Consider the following 18621-nt stretch of genomic DNA (forward strand, 5'->3'; position numbering starts at 1 on the left):
TCCACATGTTCAATGGACTTTGTAAACTAATATGCATGTAGTCCACTGTCCTGGGCTGCTAATATTAACCTTTCATTTTTTAGTTTAAATTCACTTCTCCTTAACCATTCCTGCTTCAGATCAGGTTGTTTCAGGAGTTTTCTGTACTTGCAACAATATTTATGCCTTCTCCGCATTTCTTGCTTTCTTATCTATTACTTCTCCTTCTACTCTTTCTTTTGTTTTTTGGCACTTTCAGTTGCTGCCTGATTATTCTATACTTCTGGTTTTGTTTCCATTCCTGCTTGACACCGATATGCTTCTGTTAAACTAAGCAGGGGAGTCAGTGTAGATTTGTTCTCTTCATGTTTCAAAACTTTCACTATGTTTGGATCTGATGAGGTCAGCAGATATATATATATATATATATATATATATATATATATATATATATATATATATATATATATATATATATATATATATATACATATATATATATATATATATATATACATATATATATATATATATATATATATATATATACAGTCCTACGATAGCAGATCTATTCATGTAATCAATTTCAAGGAGGACCATACCTCCTTCAGAGCAAGGAATGTATAATCTTTGTATACACTGATTTTTATATATTATTTGATAAGCGTAAAACATTTTTCTTGTTTTCCTGTCCAGCTGATCCAAAACCTTTTGGGGCCAATCAATCAACCCAAAACTGTAAGTTAGAACAGGAAGAGCAAATTGCTTTATAGCTTGACTGTTTCTAGGTGTCAGGGCTGTTTTCATTATTAATTTTAGTCTTCTAAAATATTCTTTACTGTGTTTTTTTTTCCAAATTTGTTCATGTTTTATTGTCAATCCTTTTTCAGTTGCCAAATATGTATACACTCACTCCTGCTCAATTTCCTTTATATCACATTTCTATCCCAGACTGATATTTTCTTTGGGCTGGAGCCTTCCTGCTTTAAATGTTGCTTTTGCACATTTATCAAGACCAAATAACATTCTTATATCATCTGAAAAAGTTTTAACTACTTCCGTTTGTGCTTTCAGCTCCTCATCTGATGAACTATATACTTTTAAATCATCCACAAAAAAAAAAAAAAAAAGATGAGAAGTCTTTACACTTTGTTTTTGTCTGGGAACCAAATTATATCCATGACCTAATCTGTTAAGTAGACAGCTTAATGGGTTAAGGGCGAGACAAAAGAGCAGCGGTGACAGAGTCACCTTGGAATATCCCCCTTTGAATTTTTATCCCTGGGATAATAATTTGTCCTTTTTCTTGGCTTAGCTGCAAAGTAGTTTGCCACTGTTTCATGGTCACTGTAAAGTAATTGATCAATGTAGGGTGTATTTTATACATATGTAATTACAAGGATGCTGTCAAATTCTTTTTTGTAATTTATTCATGCCCTACGTTTCTTCCCTTTTTTACAATTCGCCATTATGACATTATTAAAAAAAATGATCTTTTGTTTCATATGACTTACTTTTGTTACCCTTTTGTTCTATTGCCATGATTGCGTTTTCTTTTAAATGACTATAAACTCAGTTGGCATCAATTCTATTATATAGTTTATACATCATTGGAAGGCAAGTTATCGGTCTACAGTTTTTAGGATAATCTGTAGATTTGCTCTTAAGGAGGAGTATCAGTTTTCCTGTTGTCACCAGGTTGGTGCCAGTCATACCTCTCAACCTGGAAACATCAAAAATATGGACAGAGCTCCATGAAAAATAGGTACAAAATCTCTACACTGATTAACATAAAATTTCCATAATTATGTAACCCCGCCTACTCCAATGGAATTGTGGGATGGGATATCGACTTTCAAACACAAACTGAAGAACAGGCAACCAAAATATGGCCCCTGACCCTGTAGTAAATGGTAACCATTTTTTTAATGTGTAGCAATGAGGGTCTATATTATGTCATCAAACGCTTAAAAAAGCAAACGCTGATTGATCGACCTAATTTAAGCGAAAGCTTACAATCTCGAACTGTCAGATCAGCGATTTTTTTTCCCAGGGAAAAAAAATCGCTGATCCAAAACACATACACACAACACAAGCACACCAAACAAACAGAAATCCACACACATGCACCTAAAATCTGATACCTAACCCTACACTAAACTATGCACACACCACTAACTACCCACTTACCTTAACTCAAACCCTAACCCTAAGGTCCATCACTATCACACACTCACCTCACCCGCTCCCTAACCCTAACTCACTTAAATCTGCCCTAACCCTCATGTCCACTCAATCGCACACGTACCTAACCCGAGCCCTTACCCTAACTTACCCAAATCACCCTAACATTCACATCCACACAATCGCACAATTACCTGAATCCAACCGGTAACTTTCCACCATAACACTGAAAATACCAAAGCAACAGAAACGGACAACCAAATTCTTTCCCTAGGAAAAAATTCAAGTCTCTGCTGCTTCGATATTTTGCAGTTTCGCGAAAATAAGTTTGATCAATCAGCGTTCGCTTTTTTAAGCGTTCGAGGATATAATATAGACCCTAGCAATGATGTTCACTGGGAAGAGATATGATGATGAACCTCAGGATTTTGTTTTTGGTAACTTACAGTATGTGGGTTTTATGGTAAAAGTAGGGCATTTAATAGTAAGCAATATTCAAATCTTAGCAAAGGAATATTATAGTTTGCTATGACCTCCAAACATCATTCTCCATGGCCTACTGATCAGTGGTGTAGCTAGAGTTTGTGACACCTGGGGATGTCAGTCTGCCGCCCTTACCCCCTTCACAAAATCATAGTCAAATGGGGCCCCCCCCATACACAGCCCTTGTCCCTGCAGCCATTCCAATGTCCCATTGCTTGGCTAATTTGCTCCATTTTCCATAAACACTGTAGTGTGCATGCTGCTTTACTTTTACAATGATTTGGATTTCATTTAAAACTTTATTTTAAATTTGACAGCACAAACACTAATAGATACCTGCTAAACAAAGCAATGTAGTCTCACAATGAAAATAGACTTAGAATTAAAACTTCTCTGCCTGTGAAACTCACATTCATTGAAACAGCATTGAAACCCACATTCAAAGAAAATATATCTGTCCAGATGTGGATAAGGATTACCTTTGGGCTGTTTTCAAATCATAGGCACCTTGCACACAAAACACATATGTGTTATTTGATACACCTTCCTGATTGTATTAAATTATATTCCTAGTATATCACAGTACAGTTGTTACAGCACTTTTTAAATTTACTGTTGTGAACATTTTTCCAGTAAGCAATGAAACAAAATGCATGAACCAATAATGACAAAACTGCCCAATTCAGAACATTTCCATCATAAAAGTCTACTCTACTTCTACAAGCCACCAGTATCAGTAAATATGCACAATCTCTGCAGAAGTAAAAGTCATCTAAATAATTCCACATTAAAGAGATCTGTAACTAATGAAGAGGTTGCTGCTAGCAAATAACTTTATTTGTAGATTAAACAATGAAATATAAAGTGCCTGTTGCCTTTGAGGAATAAATTGCCTATGTTACATTAAAAAAATGATAAACTAGTAATACTGCATTAGGGAATGGATGACAAACTGATAGCAGGTTCATAGTTACTAGTTATCGCTACCAAAGAGGACATTCTCAGGACTGCAGCATTTACCCCTTTAAAAGTACAACACAGTACAGTATCAGCAATGCATCTATATACTGTGGGATCAGAATCCACAGCCTTCTGCATCAAAAGCAAGTATTCTACCTGTTGTGCTACTAACAATACAAACAGACTTGGCATAAGCAGCACTAAACATCTCTTCCCGTGAAGCTCTCAACCCCTTGTAAAATCTACTCGACACTCAACTGTATCTCTCAACTTTGCAGCTCAAGAAATCTGGGAAAAGCCAAAATATATCAGGGGGACAAAAGCCCCAAAACCAGGGACACATTTTAAAAATAGCTTGTATACTCTTGGAAAGTAGCTAGAATAAAATGTTGTGTTACCACCATGTATTTCCTGAAAGATAGGAAGACTGAAACTTAAATGGCTATCATTTAGTGAATTCAGTCCTCACCATAGCTGTCAACCTCTTAGCACAAGAAAACTGGACAAAGCCAATAATGGGGGAATACAGCACTAAATGTAGGCACAAATTTCAAATATTGATCTTATAAACTTAGAAAATTACTAGAATAAAAGGTTGTGTGATACCATGTCTTTTCTGAAGAATATGAAGTCTGAAATTCAAATGCCTGTCATTATTTAGTGAATTAAATCCTCACTGATTTGTCACAAAAATCCAGAAAAAAACACAGATTTTATGAGGAACTGTAAAAAATATGAGGCAAAAAATCTGGAGACTGGACAGCTTTCACAAGTACTGGTGGTAGGGAATTCAGGCTCTTGCTACCTGTACCCAAGGTACAGGGTTTGAGCCTGTGTAACTCTATACACACACACACACACACACACACACACACACACACACACACACACACACACACACACACACACACAAAATGGTGAGGAAAATACTGGTAAGTAAGCAGAATAACTGTTAACAGAATGGGCACACTTAAAATGCCATTACTTAATGGTGATAAAAACATTAACAAAATGAATACAACTGGTAAGCAGAATGACTGTTAACAAATACAACTAGTAGGCAAAATAACTGTTAACAAAATGAATACAACTAGAAAGAAGAATAACTGTTAACAAAATGGACACACTTAAATGCTGGTAAATAAGCAGAATACACAGTGTATCATATAAGAAGAGTGAGTGTACTTAAACAGGCCAGCACACACACCTTCCTTTTGAATGCACCTTCTGAATGACTGCACTTCAAGTAAGCAATGCCATTAACAAAAATGGGCCGGTAACCACCTTAAAATACAACTAGTAAGCAGAATAAACATGACTGAATGGACTGAATGCACATACAATAACAGTTAACAAAATGGGGCCGGGCTGGCAGCGTATCTGATAAGAGAGTAAGCAGGAGTGAATGCACTTACAATAACAAAATGGGCCAGCACACACACCCCTTCCTTTTAAATGCAAACTGCACCTTCTGAATGACTGCACTTAAACTAAGCAATGCCGTTAATAAAAATGGGCCGGTACCCACCTTAAAATATAACTAGTAAGCAGAATAAGCAGGAGTGAATGGATTGAATGCACTTAAAATAACCATTAACAAAATGGGGCCGGGCTGGCAGCGTATTTGATAAGAGTTAGTAAGAAGAACAGAGTGCACTTACAATAACAAAAGGTGACCGTATCTGATAAAACTACAATACTTGTTCCTTACTTGGAGGCTGAGGCAGACATGATGTGGGTGGTTGGGTGCTCTGCAAAACTTGTACACAGCTGCCATTCCCTATTTCCCTCCCTAAAAACAGTTTAAAATAAATATTCACACACATAAGCAGTAGTTGATGTCATTAAGCCTGCCCCTTTAGGCTGGAGATGCGTGGTGATGTCAGCTACAAATTTAAAGTTGCAATACAAAAAAATATATAATAATAAAAAACTGGAATTAAAGGGACCAATCATGAATTTGTGGCACCCCATTATTTTGCCCTCAAAACCTGTAAATACCAAGGAATTCGGTATGGTTGAGAGGTATGGTGGCAGTTGGCATGCACATAAAAGTAGCTCATACTCAGGGCTAAATCTTCATGTAATGATGTTAATACTTTTAGCCAGAAGTTACGTACTGCATCTCGGCCTAGGGTTTTCCAGTTAAGAGCTTTTCTTAATTTTGTTTCAATTTCTCTGGCCATTACTTCATCGCATTTCATATCCTGTACATTTGAACTTCTTACTATCTCTTATATTTTTCAATCTATTCAGCATCTTTGTTATGTTCCACAGGGTCTTCACGGATTTTTTTCTAAATTGTGTCTATTTCTTCATTTTTTTGTTATTGTTTCTATTCCTTATGCTTTGTTTCCCAATTCTGTATAAAACATTTTTGAGTCATCAATGAATGGCTTATTTTGTACTCTTCGTTTATATCTATTTGCATATATTTTAATTGTTTATGCCTGTGTTGATATCTTTAGTTTATTATTTGTAATAGTGTACAATAAATCCTAGTCTATTCTAATACTGCATGTTGCTTTTATTGTATCAATCTTTCTAAGTAGTTTTGTTGATATGTTCCCTGCTTTATACTCTTCAAACTGTGACACTTCTGTTTTATAGTTTTCTCTATTCGATACTTCCATGATGACATTTGATTTCATCCCTTCCTTTCCTTATTGCCCTGTATTTTTGTGTTAAGATTTTATCTGTTATTAGTTTTGCTGTACAGTTATATAGCCTAGTTACTTCTGTTATATCACATGTATTTCTGTTAATAGTATTGATTACCGTATTCATTTATTTTAGCAGACTTCTGACATTTTGAGTCTTATTGACCTTCTGTAACCTATTTCTTTCATCAATCTTAATATGTCTTTCCATCTCTATTAAATCAAACAACTGTCCCCTTAGATCTTTTCCTTCTATACCAAGGGTGCATTCTTTATTCTCCATTTCATGTGGGCATTCTACTGAAAGTTCCAGACATCTTCCTGTGTCATACTCGCTTCAGCTGCATCCTGTGTAATCTGTTGCTCTCTTATAGGGAAGGTGCTGGCCTATCATTCCACAACATTGACTGCATCAGAGTTGCCAATATTTCCTGTTCCTTCCTTTGCTGTGCAACTCCAACTGAATTTTTGTATAGCCTTCCTGGTGAAGGCTCTAGAGTATCTTCATGTGGCAACTGATCAGATGCTTCCTGATCTGCCTGTTTCTCCTAAATGTGGGGACTCACTGTTCCATTGTACTATGACATAAGCAGAGTTGGATTTTTTACAGTAAATCCTTCACATCACAGGTAACCCATAACACCAGTTACTATTTCTTTAACTTTTCCATTATTAATCCTCATTTCTACTTTTCCCTTCTGTTTTCTTATTTTTTGTATTGTAAGATTTTCCACATCTGGATGCCTTTGCCTGTATTTATCTTCAAATATCTTCGGTGGTGCTTTTTTGTATTGATTAGTTTTCCTTTCTCCTTTGCATAAATATTGCACCATATTAAATCTCTTTTTCTTTCCCATGCCCAGTTTTTCTTTCCCATGTCCAGTTTTTCTTTTTTATATGCCTCCTGCTCCATCTGTTCTCCTTACATTGGACACTCATTGCTCCATCATGCTGTGACATAAACTGTGTCAGACTTTCTACACTAAATCCTTCACTTTGCAGGTATTCCGTAACTTCAGCTTCTATTTGTTTAACTTCTTTACTGATTTTCTGTTCTGCATTCCCTTTTGTGATCTTATTTTTTGTATTTTGAAATTTTCCATAACTGGGTGCCTTTGCTTGCATTATATTCAAATATCTTTGGAGCTGCTTTTTTATTGATTAGTTTGGTTTCTCCTTTGCATAAATATTACACCATGCCAGATCTCTTTCATTCTTCCCTGTGTCTGTTTCTTTTTTATACCTTTCAAAATTCTTCAGGTTTTGTTGTTTATATTTTCATACTTCGTCAGTGACTTCTTTTTCCAAACAGTCCAAGGCTTCCAGGTCAATATAATGTTTTCATGAATCTGTTGTATTAATGGACACAAGTTTGCATTTGAAGCTTTTGACAGTTTTTCTCATGCAAGTAGTTTTCTTTCTTCTGATTATGCTCTTAATCTTTTTGAATATCTTCTATCTGGAAATTCTAGGCTTCTTGCATAATAGTAACAAAACATAATTTATCTCTTATCCTCAATAGTCCACTCTATCATCTCTATGGCTCTTTATTGACCTGTCAGGTTTTGTGTTTTTTGTGGACTACTACTTCCTTCTGCAACAGGGGGCCATCCTTTTTGTGGATGATTACTTTCTTCTGCAAGGTGGGGGGCATTTCTCCTTTGTAAAATATTTGATTTTCTGGTAAATTACTGACGATTAACAAACACCAAATAAACAGGAGAATTACCTGGCAATAAATTCCATTACAAAACCACAATAAATCCAGTAAAGCAAAGCCTAACTCCAGGAAAGACTAGTTCCTTCCTGGAGCTGGGCTTCACTTTACTGGATTTATTGTGGTTGTGATATTACTGTTGATTACAACCAGTCCATAATGCATGAAATTAGATTCCATACTTCTTATTCTTGAAGCAGAAAAAAATGCTCCGAGGGGTATCCTTTAGAGATAACCCAGTGGTGACCCAATGGAGTGGATAAAGTCCTGCAATCTTGCTCCTGCAAGTGTGAAGCAGATGGAAGGTGAGACCCTCTGAGTGAGTCCTTAAAAGAACTGTTACTAGTGAAATGTCCCCCTCAGTTAGGGACCTGGTGATTGGACCCTGGGTTCCTGATGAGGAGGTCTTTAGAAGGATTGTAGCAGAAAGAGTACGTCCACTGTTCAAAAGCTGAAGTCCTTAGAAGGACCGTCAATGTCCTTAAGCTGCGGTCCTGAGAAGGCCTTTTTGACCCTCTGGTAACTGGAGCTGTACGCTACTTCCGAGTCCTGAAAAGGGCTGCAGTGTGTGCTATTGTAGACCTTAAAAGGGCTGTAGGTCAAAGGAAGTCCTATTGAGATGGCCTGAGGAAGGGCCGTGCAGAAACAGACAAAGAATGTTAAGAGCCCTGAAAAGGGCTTTCCAGGCTGGTATCGTGGTTGAGAAACAAAAATAATAAAATGAACAGATAGCAGACCTCAGTGTATACAGATCCAATCTTCCAAAAAAGAATCTGGAGTCGCCGTTTCCAGAAGTCCTTTTTATTTAGGAACCTTTTTATTTAGGAAAAATGCACGGTACAGATTTAATGTCAATGCTTTCTAGCACTGTTTTTCTGTTCTGCTTTCCATTTTGTGATCTTATTTTTTGTATTTTGAAATTTTCCATATCTTGGTGCCTTTGCTTACATTATATTCAAATATCTTTGGAGCTGCTTTTTTATTGATTAGTTTGGTTTCTCCTTTGCATAAATATTACACCATGCCAGATCTCTCTCATTCTTCCCCGTGTCTGTTTCTTTTTTATACCTTTCAAAATTCTCCAGGTTTTGTTGTTTATATTTTCATACTTCGTCAGTGACTTCTTTTTCCAAACAGTCCAAGGCTTCCTGGTCAATATAATGTTTTCATGAATCTGTTGTATTAATGGACACAAGTTTGCATTTGAAGCTTTTGACAGTTTTTCTCATGCAAGTAGTTTTCTTTCTTCTGATTATGCTCTTAATATTTTTGAATATCTTCTATCTGGAAATTCTAGGCTTCTTGCATAATAGTAACAAAACATAATTTATCTCTTATCCTCAATAGTCCACTCTATCATCTCTATGGCTCTTTATTGGCCTGTCAGGTTTTGTGTTTTTTGTGGGCTACTACTTCCTTCTGCAACAGGGGGCCATCCTTTTTGTGGATGATTTCTTTCTTCTGCAAGGGGGGGGGGGCGGGTATTTCTCCTTTGTAAAATATTTGATTTTCTGGTAAATTACTGACGATTAACAAACACCAAATAAACAGGAGAATTACCTGGCAATAAATTCCATTACAAAACCACAATAAATCCAGTAAAGCAAAGCCTAACTCCAGGAAAGACTAGTTCCTTCCTGGAGCCGGGCTTCACTTTACTGGATTTATTGTGGTTGTGAAATTACTGTTGATTACAGCCAGTCCATAATACATGAAATTAGATTCCATACTCCTTAATCTTGAAGCAGAAAAAAATGCTCCGAGGGGTATCCTTTAGGGATAACCCAGTGGTGACCCAATGGAGTGGATAAAGTCCTGCAATTTTGCTCCTGCAAGTGTGAAGCAGATGGAAGGTGAGACCCTCTGAGTGAGTCCTTAAAAGAACTGTTACTAGTGAAATGTCCCCTTCAGTTAGGGACCTGGTGATTGGACCCTGGGTTCCTGATGAGGAGGTCTTTAGAAGGATCATAGCAGAAAGAGTACGTCCACTGTTCAAAAGCTGAAGTCCTTAGAAGGACCGTCAATGTCCTTAAGCTGTGGTCCTGAGAAGGACCTTTTTGACCCTCTGGTAACTGGAGCTGTACGCTACTTCTGAGCCCTAAAAAGGGCTGTAGTGTGTGCCGCTTCCAGAAGTCCTTTTTATTTAGGAACCTTTTTATTTAGGAAAAATGCACGGTACAGATTTAATGTCAATGCTTTCTAGCACTGTTCAGAGTGAACTTTCAGTATGTGGGGAGTCACATTTTGTGCTCAAGCTAAAGGGTGGGTCCCATTGTTTAGAACAATAACCTGTGGGATGTGTGTCATGGGTGTGGCCTTTATTTTGCCTCCCAGGTTCAGGCTTTTGGTGGACCTGAGTGAGACCATTTTTAACAAGAAAAATTAATGTAACAAATGACTCTAGTTACATTCTTTATCAAAGTATAAAGTATATAGCATATTGCCTAGACGGGCTTCATCTAAAATAAAAGTACAGTAAAGAGTCTAAGTTCATAAATGTAGTTCTTTCACAAAAAGTTTAATAGTTCATAATTTTCACTGTGAAAAGAGTTCAAATGTGTGGGAGGTGTACGCCACATATGTATGCAAAATGCAAACAATCATTACATTAAAAATTATATGTCCAGATAAGGTAATGAGACTCATTCTTCGACAAGTATCCTAGTGCTAAAAAACGAGGGTAAGAGGATGCAGAAAATCATAATTAGATAGAGGGTTGGGCCAATATAAAATACAGGATGAGGAAAAGGGTCCACACAGACAGAGTAAAGCAGGAGGAAAAAAGAATGGAAAAAATGATCATATGTGAAACATAGCAGCTCAAGAGGGGAGGGGGGAGGGGGTAGAGAATGGCGGGGCTGGCTGTGGTGGCTGCCATGAGTTGCTGGGGGTTTAAAAATGGATGTTGAGAGAGTGAAAACAGGTGGTGGGCCACCAAGGACTTAAAGGAATAAAGGGGACAAAGAGAACAAGTGTCTTCCTATCTAAAAACTTAATGAACCAAGGAGCTTTGAAATCACAGGTACCCTGGTGTGACTGAGACATAGGAGAGAATAGTGTAGTAAATGAAATGCTTGGAAATGGCAGGCCAAAAAAAATTGATTAAAGTAAACTAAGCAAGCAGTCCACCAACGAGAAGAACCTGAGTAGAAATAAATGGAGGAAATGGCTAGGAAAGATGGATGGATTGAAGGATGGAGTGGAAAACAGAAAAAGGGAGAAGGGGGAAGAAGGAGAATGTAGAGGGATATGTTGGCCTATGGAGTAGCTGCGGGGAAAACCAGTGCAGAGTCGGATTGGAGGGCTTAGAAGAGGCTGTATTCCATATCACCAGACTAAAAGGAAATGGTAAAAGGGAACAGTCACATAAACCAATCGAGACAGCGACCATACAAAAGGGAATGCAGTGGAAAGATGCTAGATTGCCTCATGGAGCTAAGGGGGAAGACTCTCAATTAAGATAAAATAAAGAGGTGACTGTAGAGGTCTAAGTGAAAAACTTAACAGATTGATGGCAGTGGCTATAAGAGCTAATAGAGGACATGAGGTAAGGTTGTATATAGCACTGAGAAGGGAGACAGTGGAGCTAAACAAGTTTTAGATAGGCGACAACTGATCTGAAGGTAACCAGCATTTTTGCAATTCTTCTCCAGGGAGGCATTAAAGAGGGGAAGGCAGATGAAAGGATAGGACCTAGTTTTCACAGCAAAAGTGTACTGTATTAAAGTTGTTCATTAGCCTAATGACTCCCCCCTTTTTTGTGCCCTTGGTTTTGTGTATTTTCAAGTGCTTTATAGAATTCGGCGAGTGAACATCTTTAATACAGTCCACTTTCATTGTGAAAGATAGGTCCTATCCTTTCGTCTGCCAAATGTACTAAGTCTCATATATCTGTGGTCAATAAATGCCCTAGGACAACTTTAAAGTAAAAGCCGAAATTAAGCTGTCTAGTGAACAGTATAATCCAAAGCACAGCAGGCAGCAAAGGCAACCACGTATTCCAAAAAACGCCAGTACTCACTTCAGTATAAAATAAAACAAAAATTCTTTATTGTGCACTCTAGGTAAATGCTTTCACTACTCACTGCATCAGACCATGAAAAGCACATATCCCTGGTCACTCCTTATATAACAGCAGCTTTAATCAATTAAACAATCAACTAACAATCTTTTTAAAAGCAACACTCCCATATTAACTACACTCTGAATGTCATGGGAGGTAGTGTAGCCATATAGAGACAAAAACATATATAAACTTGAGACCTATGACACTCAAACTGTCTAAAACTAATAAAATTATAAAAACTATTAACTACAACCAAATAAATAAAAATGAATTAATATCAAAAGATATGATATGTGACGACATGTTGAACAGCAAAATTAATAGTGGGGCCCTTCTTCTAAAACAGAGTGTAGATATCTGATTCAAAGACATATACAACAAATCAGCAACCCACAGAGGGCTAGTTCACCATCAGCCCCCTGGATTTCAAAACAGGTTTCAATGAGGCTCTCTCATTGAGCCCTCTCCCTCGGTCAGCCCTAAGCCTCATAATCCATTTCATCTCCCTCTTTTCTGTGCCATTCCTAATATCACCCCCATGTGCAATGGGTAAAATATTGTCAATAACGATAAATTTAAAGTGGTGGTCATGGCCCTCAGCCAAGACATGCTTAGCTAATGCATTATTAGATGACTGTGTCCTGATGGCATATAGGTGCTCCCTCATCCTTTTCTTAAACATCCTATTCATTTTACCAAGGTAGAACGACTTGCAAACTTCACACACAGCAAGGTTAAGAACATTGGAGGTGACACAGTCAGCTGAAGAGTGAAACACATACTCACGTCCTGTATCAGGATGCATAAACCTCCCACTCGAATCTATACTCTCACAAAAATTACATTGGCTACAAGGCAAAGTACACATCCTCTCATTCCTCTCTGACACATGCCTATCAAATGGTTGCCATAAAATCCTTTTTAAATTAGGCTTATTTTTAAACCTAAACCTCAGCATATCTCCTACTATCTCCTTAATATCTGGGTTGGTTAACAAAACACCCCAATGCCTGTTGATGATATTATAAACCTTCATATTATCTGTTGTAACGTACATAGGTACCCTCATCAAAGAGGAGATATCCCCAGAGACTCCATCTGGGTTACTCTCATGGCAATCAGAGAAATATGGACTCTCTCATCCTCTTCTTAGCAAGTCCATTCCACTTAACCCTTCTCTGATCTCCCTTTCATTGTAACCTCTCTTCACAAATCTTTCTTTCAGAGTGCTCACTTCATACTCATACCCTTCTACATAGACAAAGTATGCACCCCACCTATGTGTTTAAGAATATTATCAGAGGGCAGGGGATGCGGGCATTCATCTGAATACCCCCACGTGTACAACAGCAATAGTTAAAACAACAAATATGAAGATTTTTTTTTATGAAACAGATTAAATTTAACCATAGGTGCATGGGTTTGCCCATCGGTTAGCTATGGTTAATGCAGCTTAAATGGCAGAAGTAGATAAAATGCAAAATATATGCAAATGAAGCAGTACAGCAATAGTGTAGTGCATAGAGCATTCGCCTTATGAGCAGTCATTCCAGGTTCAAGTCCCCCTGCAGCACATTCCATTTTCTATGTCAAATCACTTTATGACCAATATTTTTAGTTGCATAACCAACTAAATAACATATATCTGTGAACTGGAGTACTGCATTAAATGCAAATGTGAGGTGTCAGGGTCATAATTTTGCAAAGTCCACAGATAATCACATGTGCCCCATACAGTATACGTGCACAGGAATCAGGGATACAAATGGGAGGTAAAATGTGTAATGAATGATAACTCCATACAGCTTCCAAATCCCCCAACTTCCCAAGAACCATTTGACATTACTGTCTAAATTAGTGCAGTGGTAAGTAGGAGTAAACACTAATAAGCAAGTGTAAGCACTATTAAGCAGTAGTAAGTGGGAGTAAGCATATTTAAGTACTAGTAAGTTTAAGCCTGTTTGCACAGGGGTAAGCAATGAGCACACAGGTTAAGCAATATTGAAGCTAACTCTCTGTAAGCATATTTAACCAAAGCTTAGCATAGCTTACCCTCACACAAACCCGCGTAAACCCGCTTAAAAGTGCCTTCATCACTCTGTATGCAACAGCTGCTGTTTTGGCCAGAAACAAAATAAACTGCCTTTGCAGGACTTGAACCCAGGACCCTGTACACTATAGTCACAGCAGTTAACCACTAAGCCATCACCACAGTACATAAGATTGAGGTATCACCAAACAAATTCTCACTATAGGAAAATCAAACTGAACATGTGAAATAAATCTATGTACAGTCTTATGTTGTATAACCTACTACATATAAATATTTGAACTGGAGTACTGCAGTAAGCCCAGATGTGAGGTGTAATTGTAATAAAGTGTTGAAGTCCCCTAATAAACACAAGGACCTCATACAGTGTACGTACACATAAATCATGGATACCAGATACATATATAACATGTAATGAATAAGAAATCAATGCCAAAAAGCAAATATAATGCAAATTAAATATTAAGCAATGCTAAGCATTGCACATCCCAGCTTAGTAGATGTAAGCAATGTGTAGGCCAGCTAACTCAATTTGCCCATTGGCATACCCCTTTAAGCAATGCCGACCTTAGGTAAGCAGATTTGCCCATAGCTTTGCATTTTCAAAACCGTTCAATCATGGCAAAGTGTGGGAAATCAGCCCTATTTAAACCCAACAGGTGGGAATACATCTCATAACTGGTTGCAACTTCCCCTTGCAGGCACTATGTCTGGAATGGGAGAGGGTGTGTGCTTTCGGGTGCAACACTGGGGCATCCAGGAGTCCAGAGTCATGGCAGGACTCCTTGTCAAAGACCATGAGCAAAGACTGCTGCAGGGCCAGTACCATGGTTTTCAATATAAAGTCTGGGATCATCTCGCCCGTGACCTCACCAGTGCCACTGGCATACCCCAAACTGGTGAGCAGGTCAGGCATCACTATGCTGACCTGAAGTGGTGAAAGGGGGATCTCTTGGATCAGTGAATCCAAGAGGCTAGGAGAACAGGGGAGGTCCCAGCTGTGTGCAAGTATCTCCCCAGTACCTGTTTAATAATTGCCAGCTCATGTATATTATGGATAGGTATGGCTAAATATTCCTCTTGTGTCCTTCGCAGTGGCAAGTGCGCAGGCTGCAAACCAGGAGGCCCATGGATGTCACTTGGAGAGGTTGCAAAGTGAGGCAGGTTAGTAATACTCTTACATGTACTGTCATAGGAAATAAATCTAAAAGTAATACTAAGTTAATTGCCTGTATAAAACCTGTATTGCTTAAGGCAAGAACTGCATACACCAGAGAATATGGCAGGAAGATTCTCATGTAGGTTGTATGTAAATAAAAGCATAACAGCCTGACAATAAAGGTCTTAATGCTGGACTGCATGTGTTTACTCTGGTATCTATGGTAATGTAGATTTGCAATCACTTAATAGTACTATTGTATTAAGCAATGTTACCCACACTGTGCAACATAAATAACATGTGTAGGAATGTCTATATATGACTGGTGTAATCCCCAGAGGTAATTTAGGACAACTGAGAGAGACAAAGACAGAAAACAGTGAAAAGACAGACATCAAAATACAAATAACACAGTCAAGAGAGACGTGAACTGTTGCATTTTTAGCACACACAGTCATAGTTCGAATCCTGGGGGTGGTTGTAGGCTGCATACAGAATCATACCCCACAACTGTACAGATATGTCTAGAATGTCCAGTGAATTGGCCCATATCTGCTGCCTGTCACCCTGTGAGAATAATAAGCCAAGTATGTCCCATCTACACCCCCATGTTGTCAAGCTGTGACCAGAGTGTGTACAGTAACAGAGTGAGATGTATGTGCATAATACTAATGTGGAATCTGGTAATTTCTGTGGCAACATTCAAGTAGTGCTAACAAACATTGCTCCCACAGGTCCATCAGATATGAACACTGTGCATAGAAATGAAAGAATGATACCCTGTACTGGTACTGTCTACTCTGATATTGTATGGCATTGTGAGTGTTGCGGTTGCTCTGAATAATAAGGTATCATTTATCACTGTCACCCACACTGTGCTAAATAATATAACTGTCTAGGAAATCCTGTATAACAGTGTTGTAAGGCACTCAAGGTTTAAGATGGCAAGAGTCTAAATATGTCCCGGTTTACCTGCATGTGGTCAAGACATGGCCAGAATCTGTGCAAAAATAGAGGGACAAGTATGTGCATAACATCAGCCTGGAATCTTGGAGTATGTGTAGAAACAGTTAGTTAGTGTTAACAAACAATTCCTCCACAGGTATACCAGGTAAGAGGTGTATACTGCAAGTAAAACCAGTTCATGTATATAGTTGTCAACAGCCATACCACTGTCCAAAGTAAGGCAATAGGGTAGTGTACTAATACTTGTAAGGTACAGATAACAGCACTGACTAGGAAAGTAATGCGAACTATAGATATATACTAGTTGTTACTTGACATCATCCCCCCCACACCTTATCTGCAACAATAAACTAAATACCCAACTTGATTGGTAGGTGTGGCTTAACTGTAATGCTGGAATATATGTCCTATTGTTTGATAATTGTTTAAATCTGTTTCTATGCAAGTACTATGTTGAAATACTCCCACATTGGTCGCATGGTGCCATCAATGTACCTGCATGCTGTTGTCATTACCACTGTGGTCCCATATATGCATGTGTTCTGTTTGCTATGCAACTGTTCCATATCTGGTCTCTGGTTAATTGGAATATATATGCATGCTGCTATAATAATTAATCCTGGAATGTGTTGACTATTACTTACCGACATATGTTGATAAAACATAAACACCATAGCATGTACGGGAATGCGGGCCCTAGCAGACCCACCTGTCCCACCTCAGCTAGCCGTGGCTCCAGGCACCAGTACGTCTGGGGCCCAACCCGGGACCTCCTCATCTATTGGTCCTGCACCACCTTCGGGTAGAACCATCTCAGGGAATAGGGCTCTCCCCCCCTGGGAGTGGGCGCAGACAGGAACCTGTCACCTGTCGCCAGATCCAGGTTGTGGTGCGTAGTGAGATCAACCAGCAGTTTGGAGATATGCTACACCAGCTCGAGGGCCGCGTGTCAAGACTAAAGAGTCGGGCTGGCTCTCCAACTCAGCCCACAGCACAGCCACCTTTGGGGCTGTGAAGGGGTAGTGCTGACTGCCCATGGATGAGGACATCAGCCCCACTATTTCCACTAGGGGACTCATGGGCTTCCGATTTCCCAACACCTCTCCCCATCAAGGTGTTTACCCCTCACGTGTCATATACTGTCCCTGTATGCATCGTTAGTCTTGTCTGTTAATCTACCCAACCTACCTTCTCAAATATATCTACTATCCCTCCCCAACATCCCGCTCTTACCTGAAAAAAAGGGCATCTGTGCCAAAAAAAAAAATCTTACTTCATACATAGCTGTCTATTTCGCACATGTGTCCACTGGACACATGCAGTCTGGTTTAATTAGCTTCACAACATATTATTATTGTCCTCACCCCTCTCTCAGTGGTTTGAGTGTCCAAATCAACCTCCAAATTCAGTGTATATGCACACTGTTGTTCTATAAGAAATGGGCAGCTATGGACCTTCCCTATACCCTTCTTGCACATCCCTAGCTATTTTCCATACTGTCTTTCCCTCTTTGTGCCCCTTTTTCACCACTTTCCTATCAACCCTTTTTTCTTTTCTTTTAAAGAAATTAGTGCGGGGGTAAATGGGAGTAAGCACATCTAAGCAGCAGTAAGTGGGTTTGAGCTCATTTGCATGGGGGCAAGCAATGCCTACACAGGTTAAGCAATTTAGAAGCTGAGTATAAGAAACTGTAACCAGAAGTTAGCAGTGCTTACCTCTGCGCAAACCTCCATAAAACTGTTTAAAAGTGCCTTAGCCACTCTGTATCCAATGGCCCTTGTTCTGCCCAGCAACAAAATAAACAGCCTCTGCACGTCTCAAACCCAGGACCCTGCACGCCATAGCGATTTACCACTAAGCCATGTCAGATATACATAACCCTGATGTTTTCACAAACGTATCATCCAGCACAGTCATTCAACAGTACATGAAATGTATTTAAACATGTAGATGTATATGTGTGTGTGTGTATATATGTTTATATCTAAATATATATATATATATATATATATATATATATATATATATATATATACACAGCAATATATGTATATATATATATATATATATATATATATATATATATATATATATATATATATATATATATATATATATATATGTAAGCATAAATATATATCTATATATGTATATACAAACATATATCTGTAGATATAGATATAAAAGAGAACACAATAAAAACACATATGACCACATGCACCGTTAATGGGGCTGAGGGGGCTAAGCAACATACGTCTTGTATGTATAGATACCCCCCCCCCCACAGCCAAACACATCTGCCCTGCAATACAATACTAACTGTTGCAAATCCCATAACCAAGACCTGACACAACATGGGCACAAGATGTTAACAATACTCCATCCCACCTGTATGAT

Source organism: Protopterus annectens, chromosome 11.part0, assembly GCF_019279795.1.
Source record: "Protopterus annectens isolate FY-2018-M chromosome 11.part0, PAN1.0, whole genome shotgun sequence".
Taxonomy (NCBI): domain Eukaryota; kingdom Metazoa; phylum Chordata; order Ceratodontiformes; family Protopteridae; genus Protopterus; species Protopterus annectens.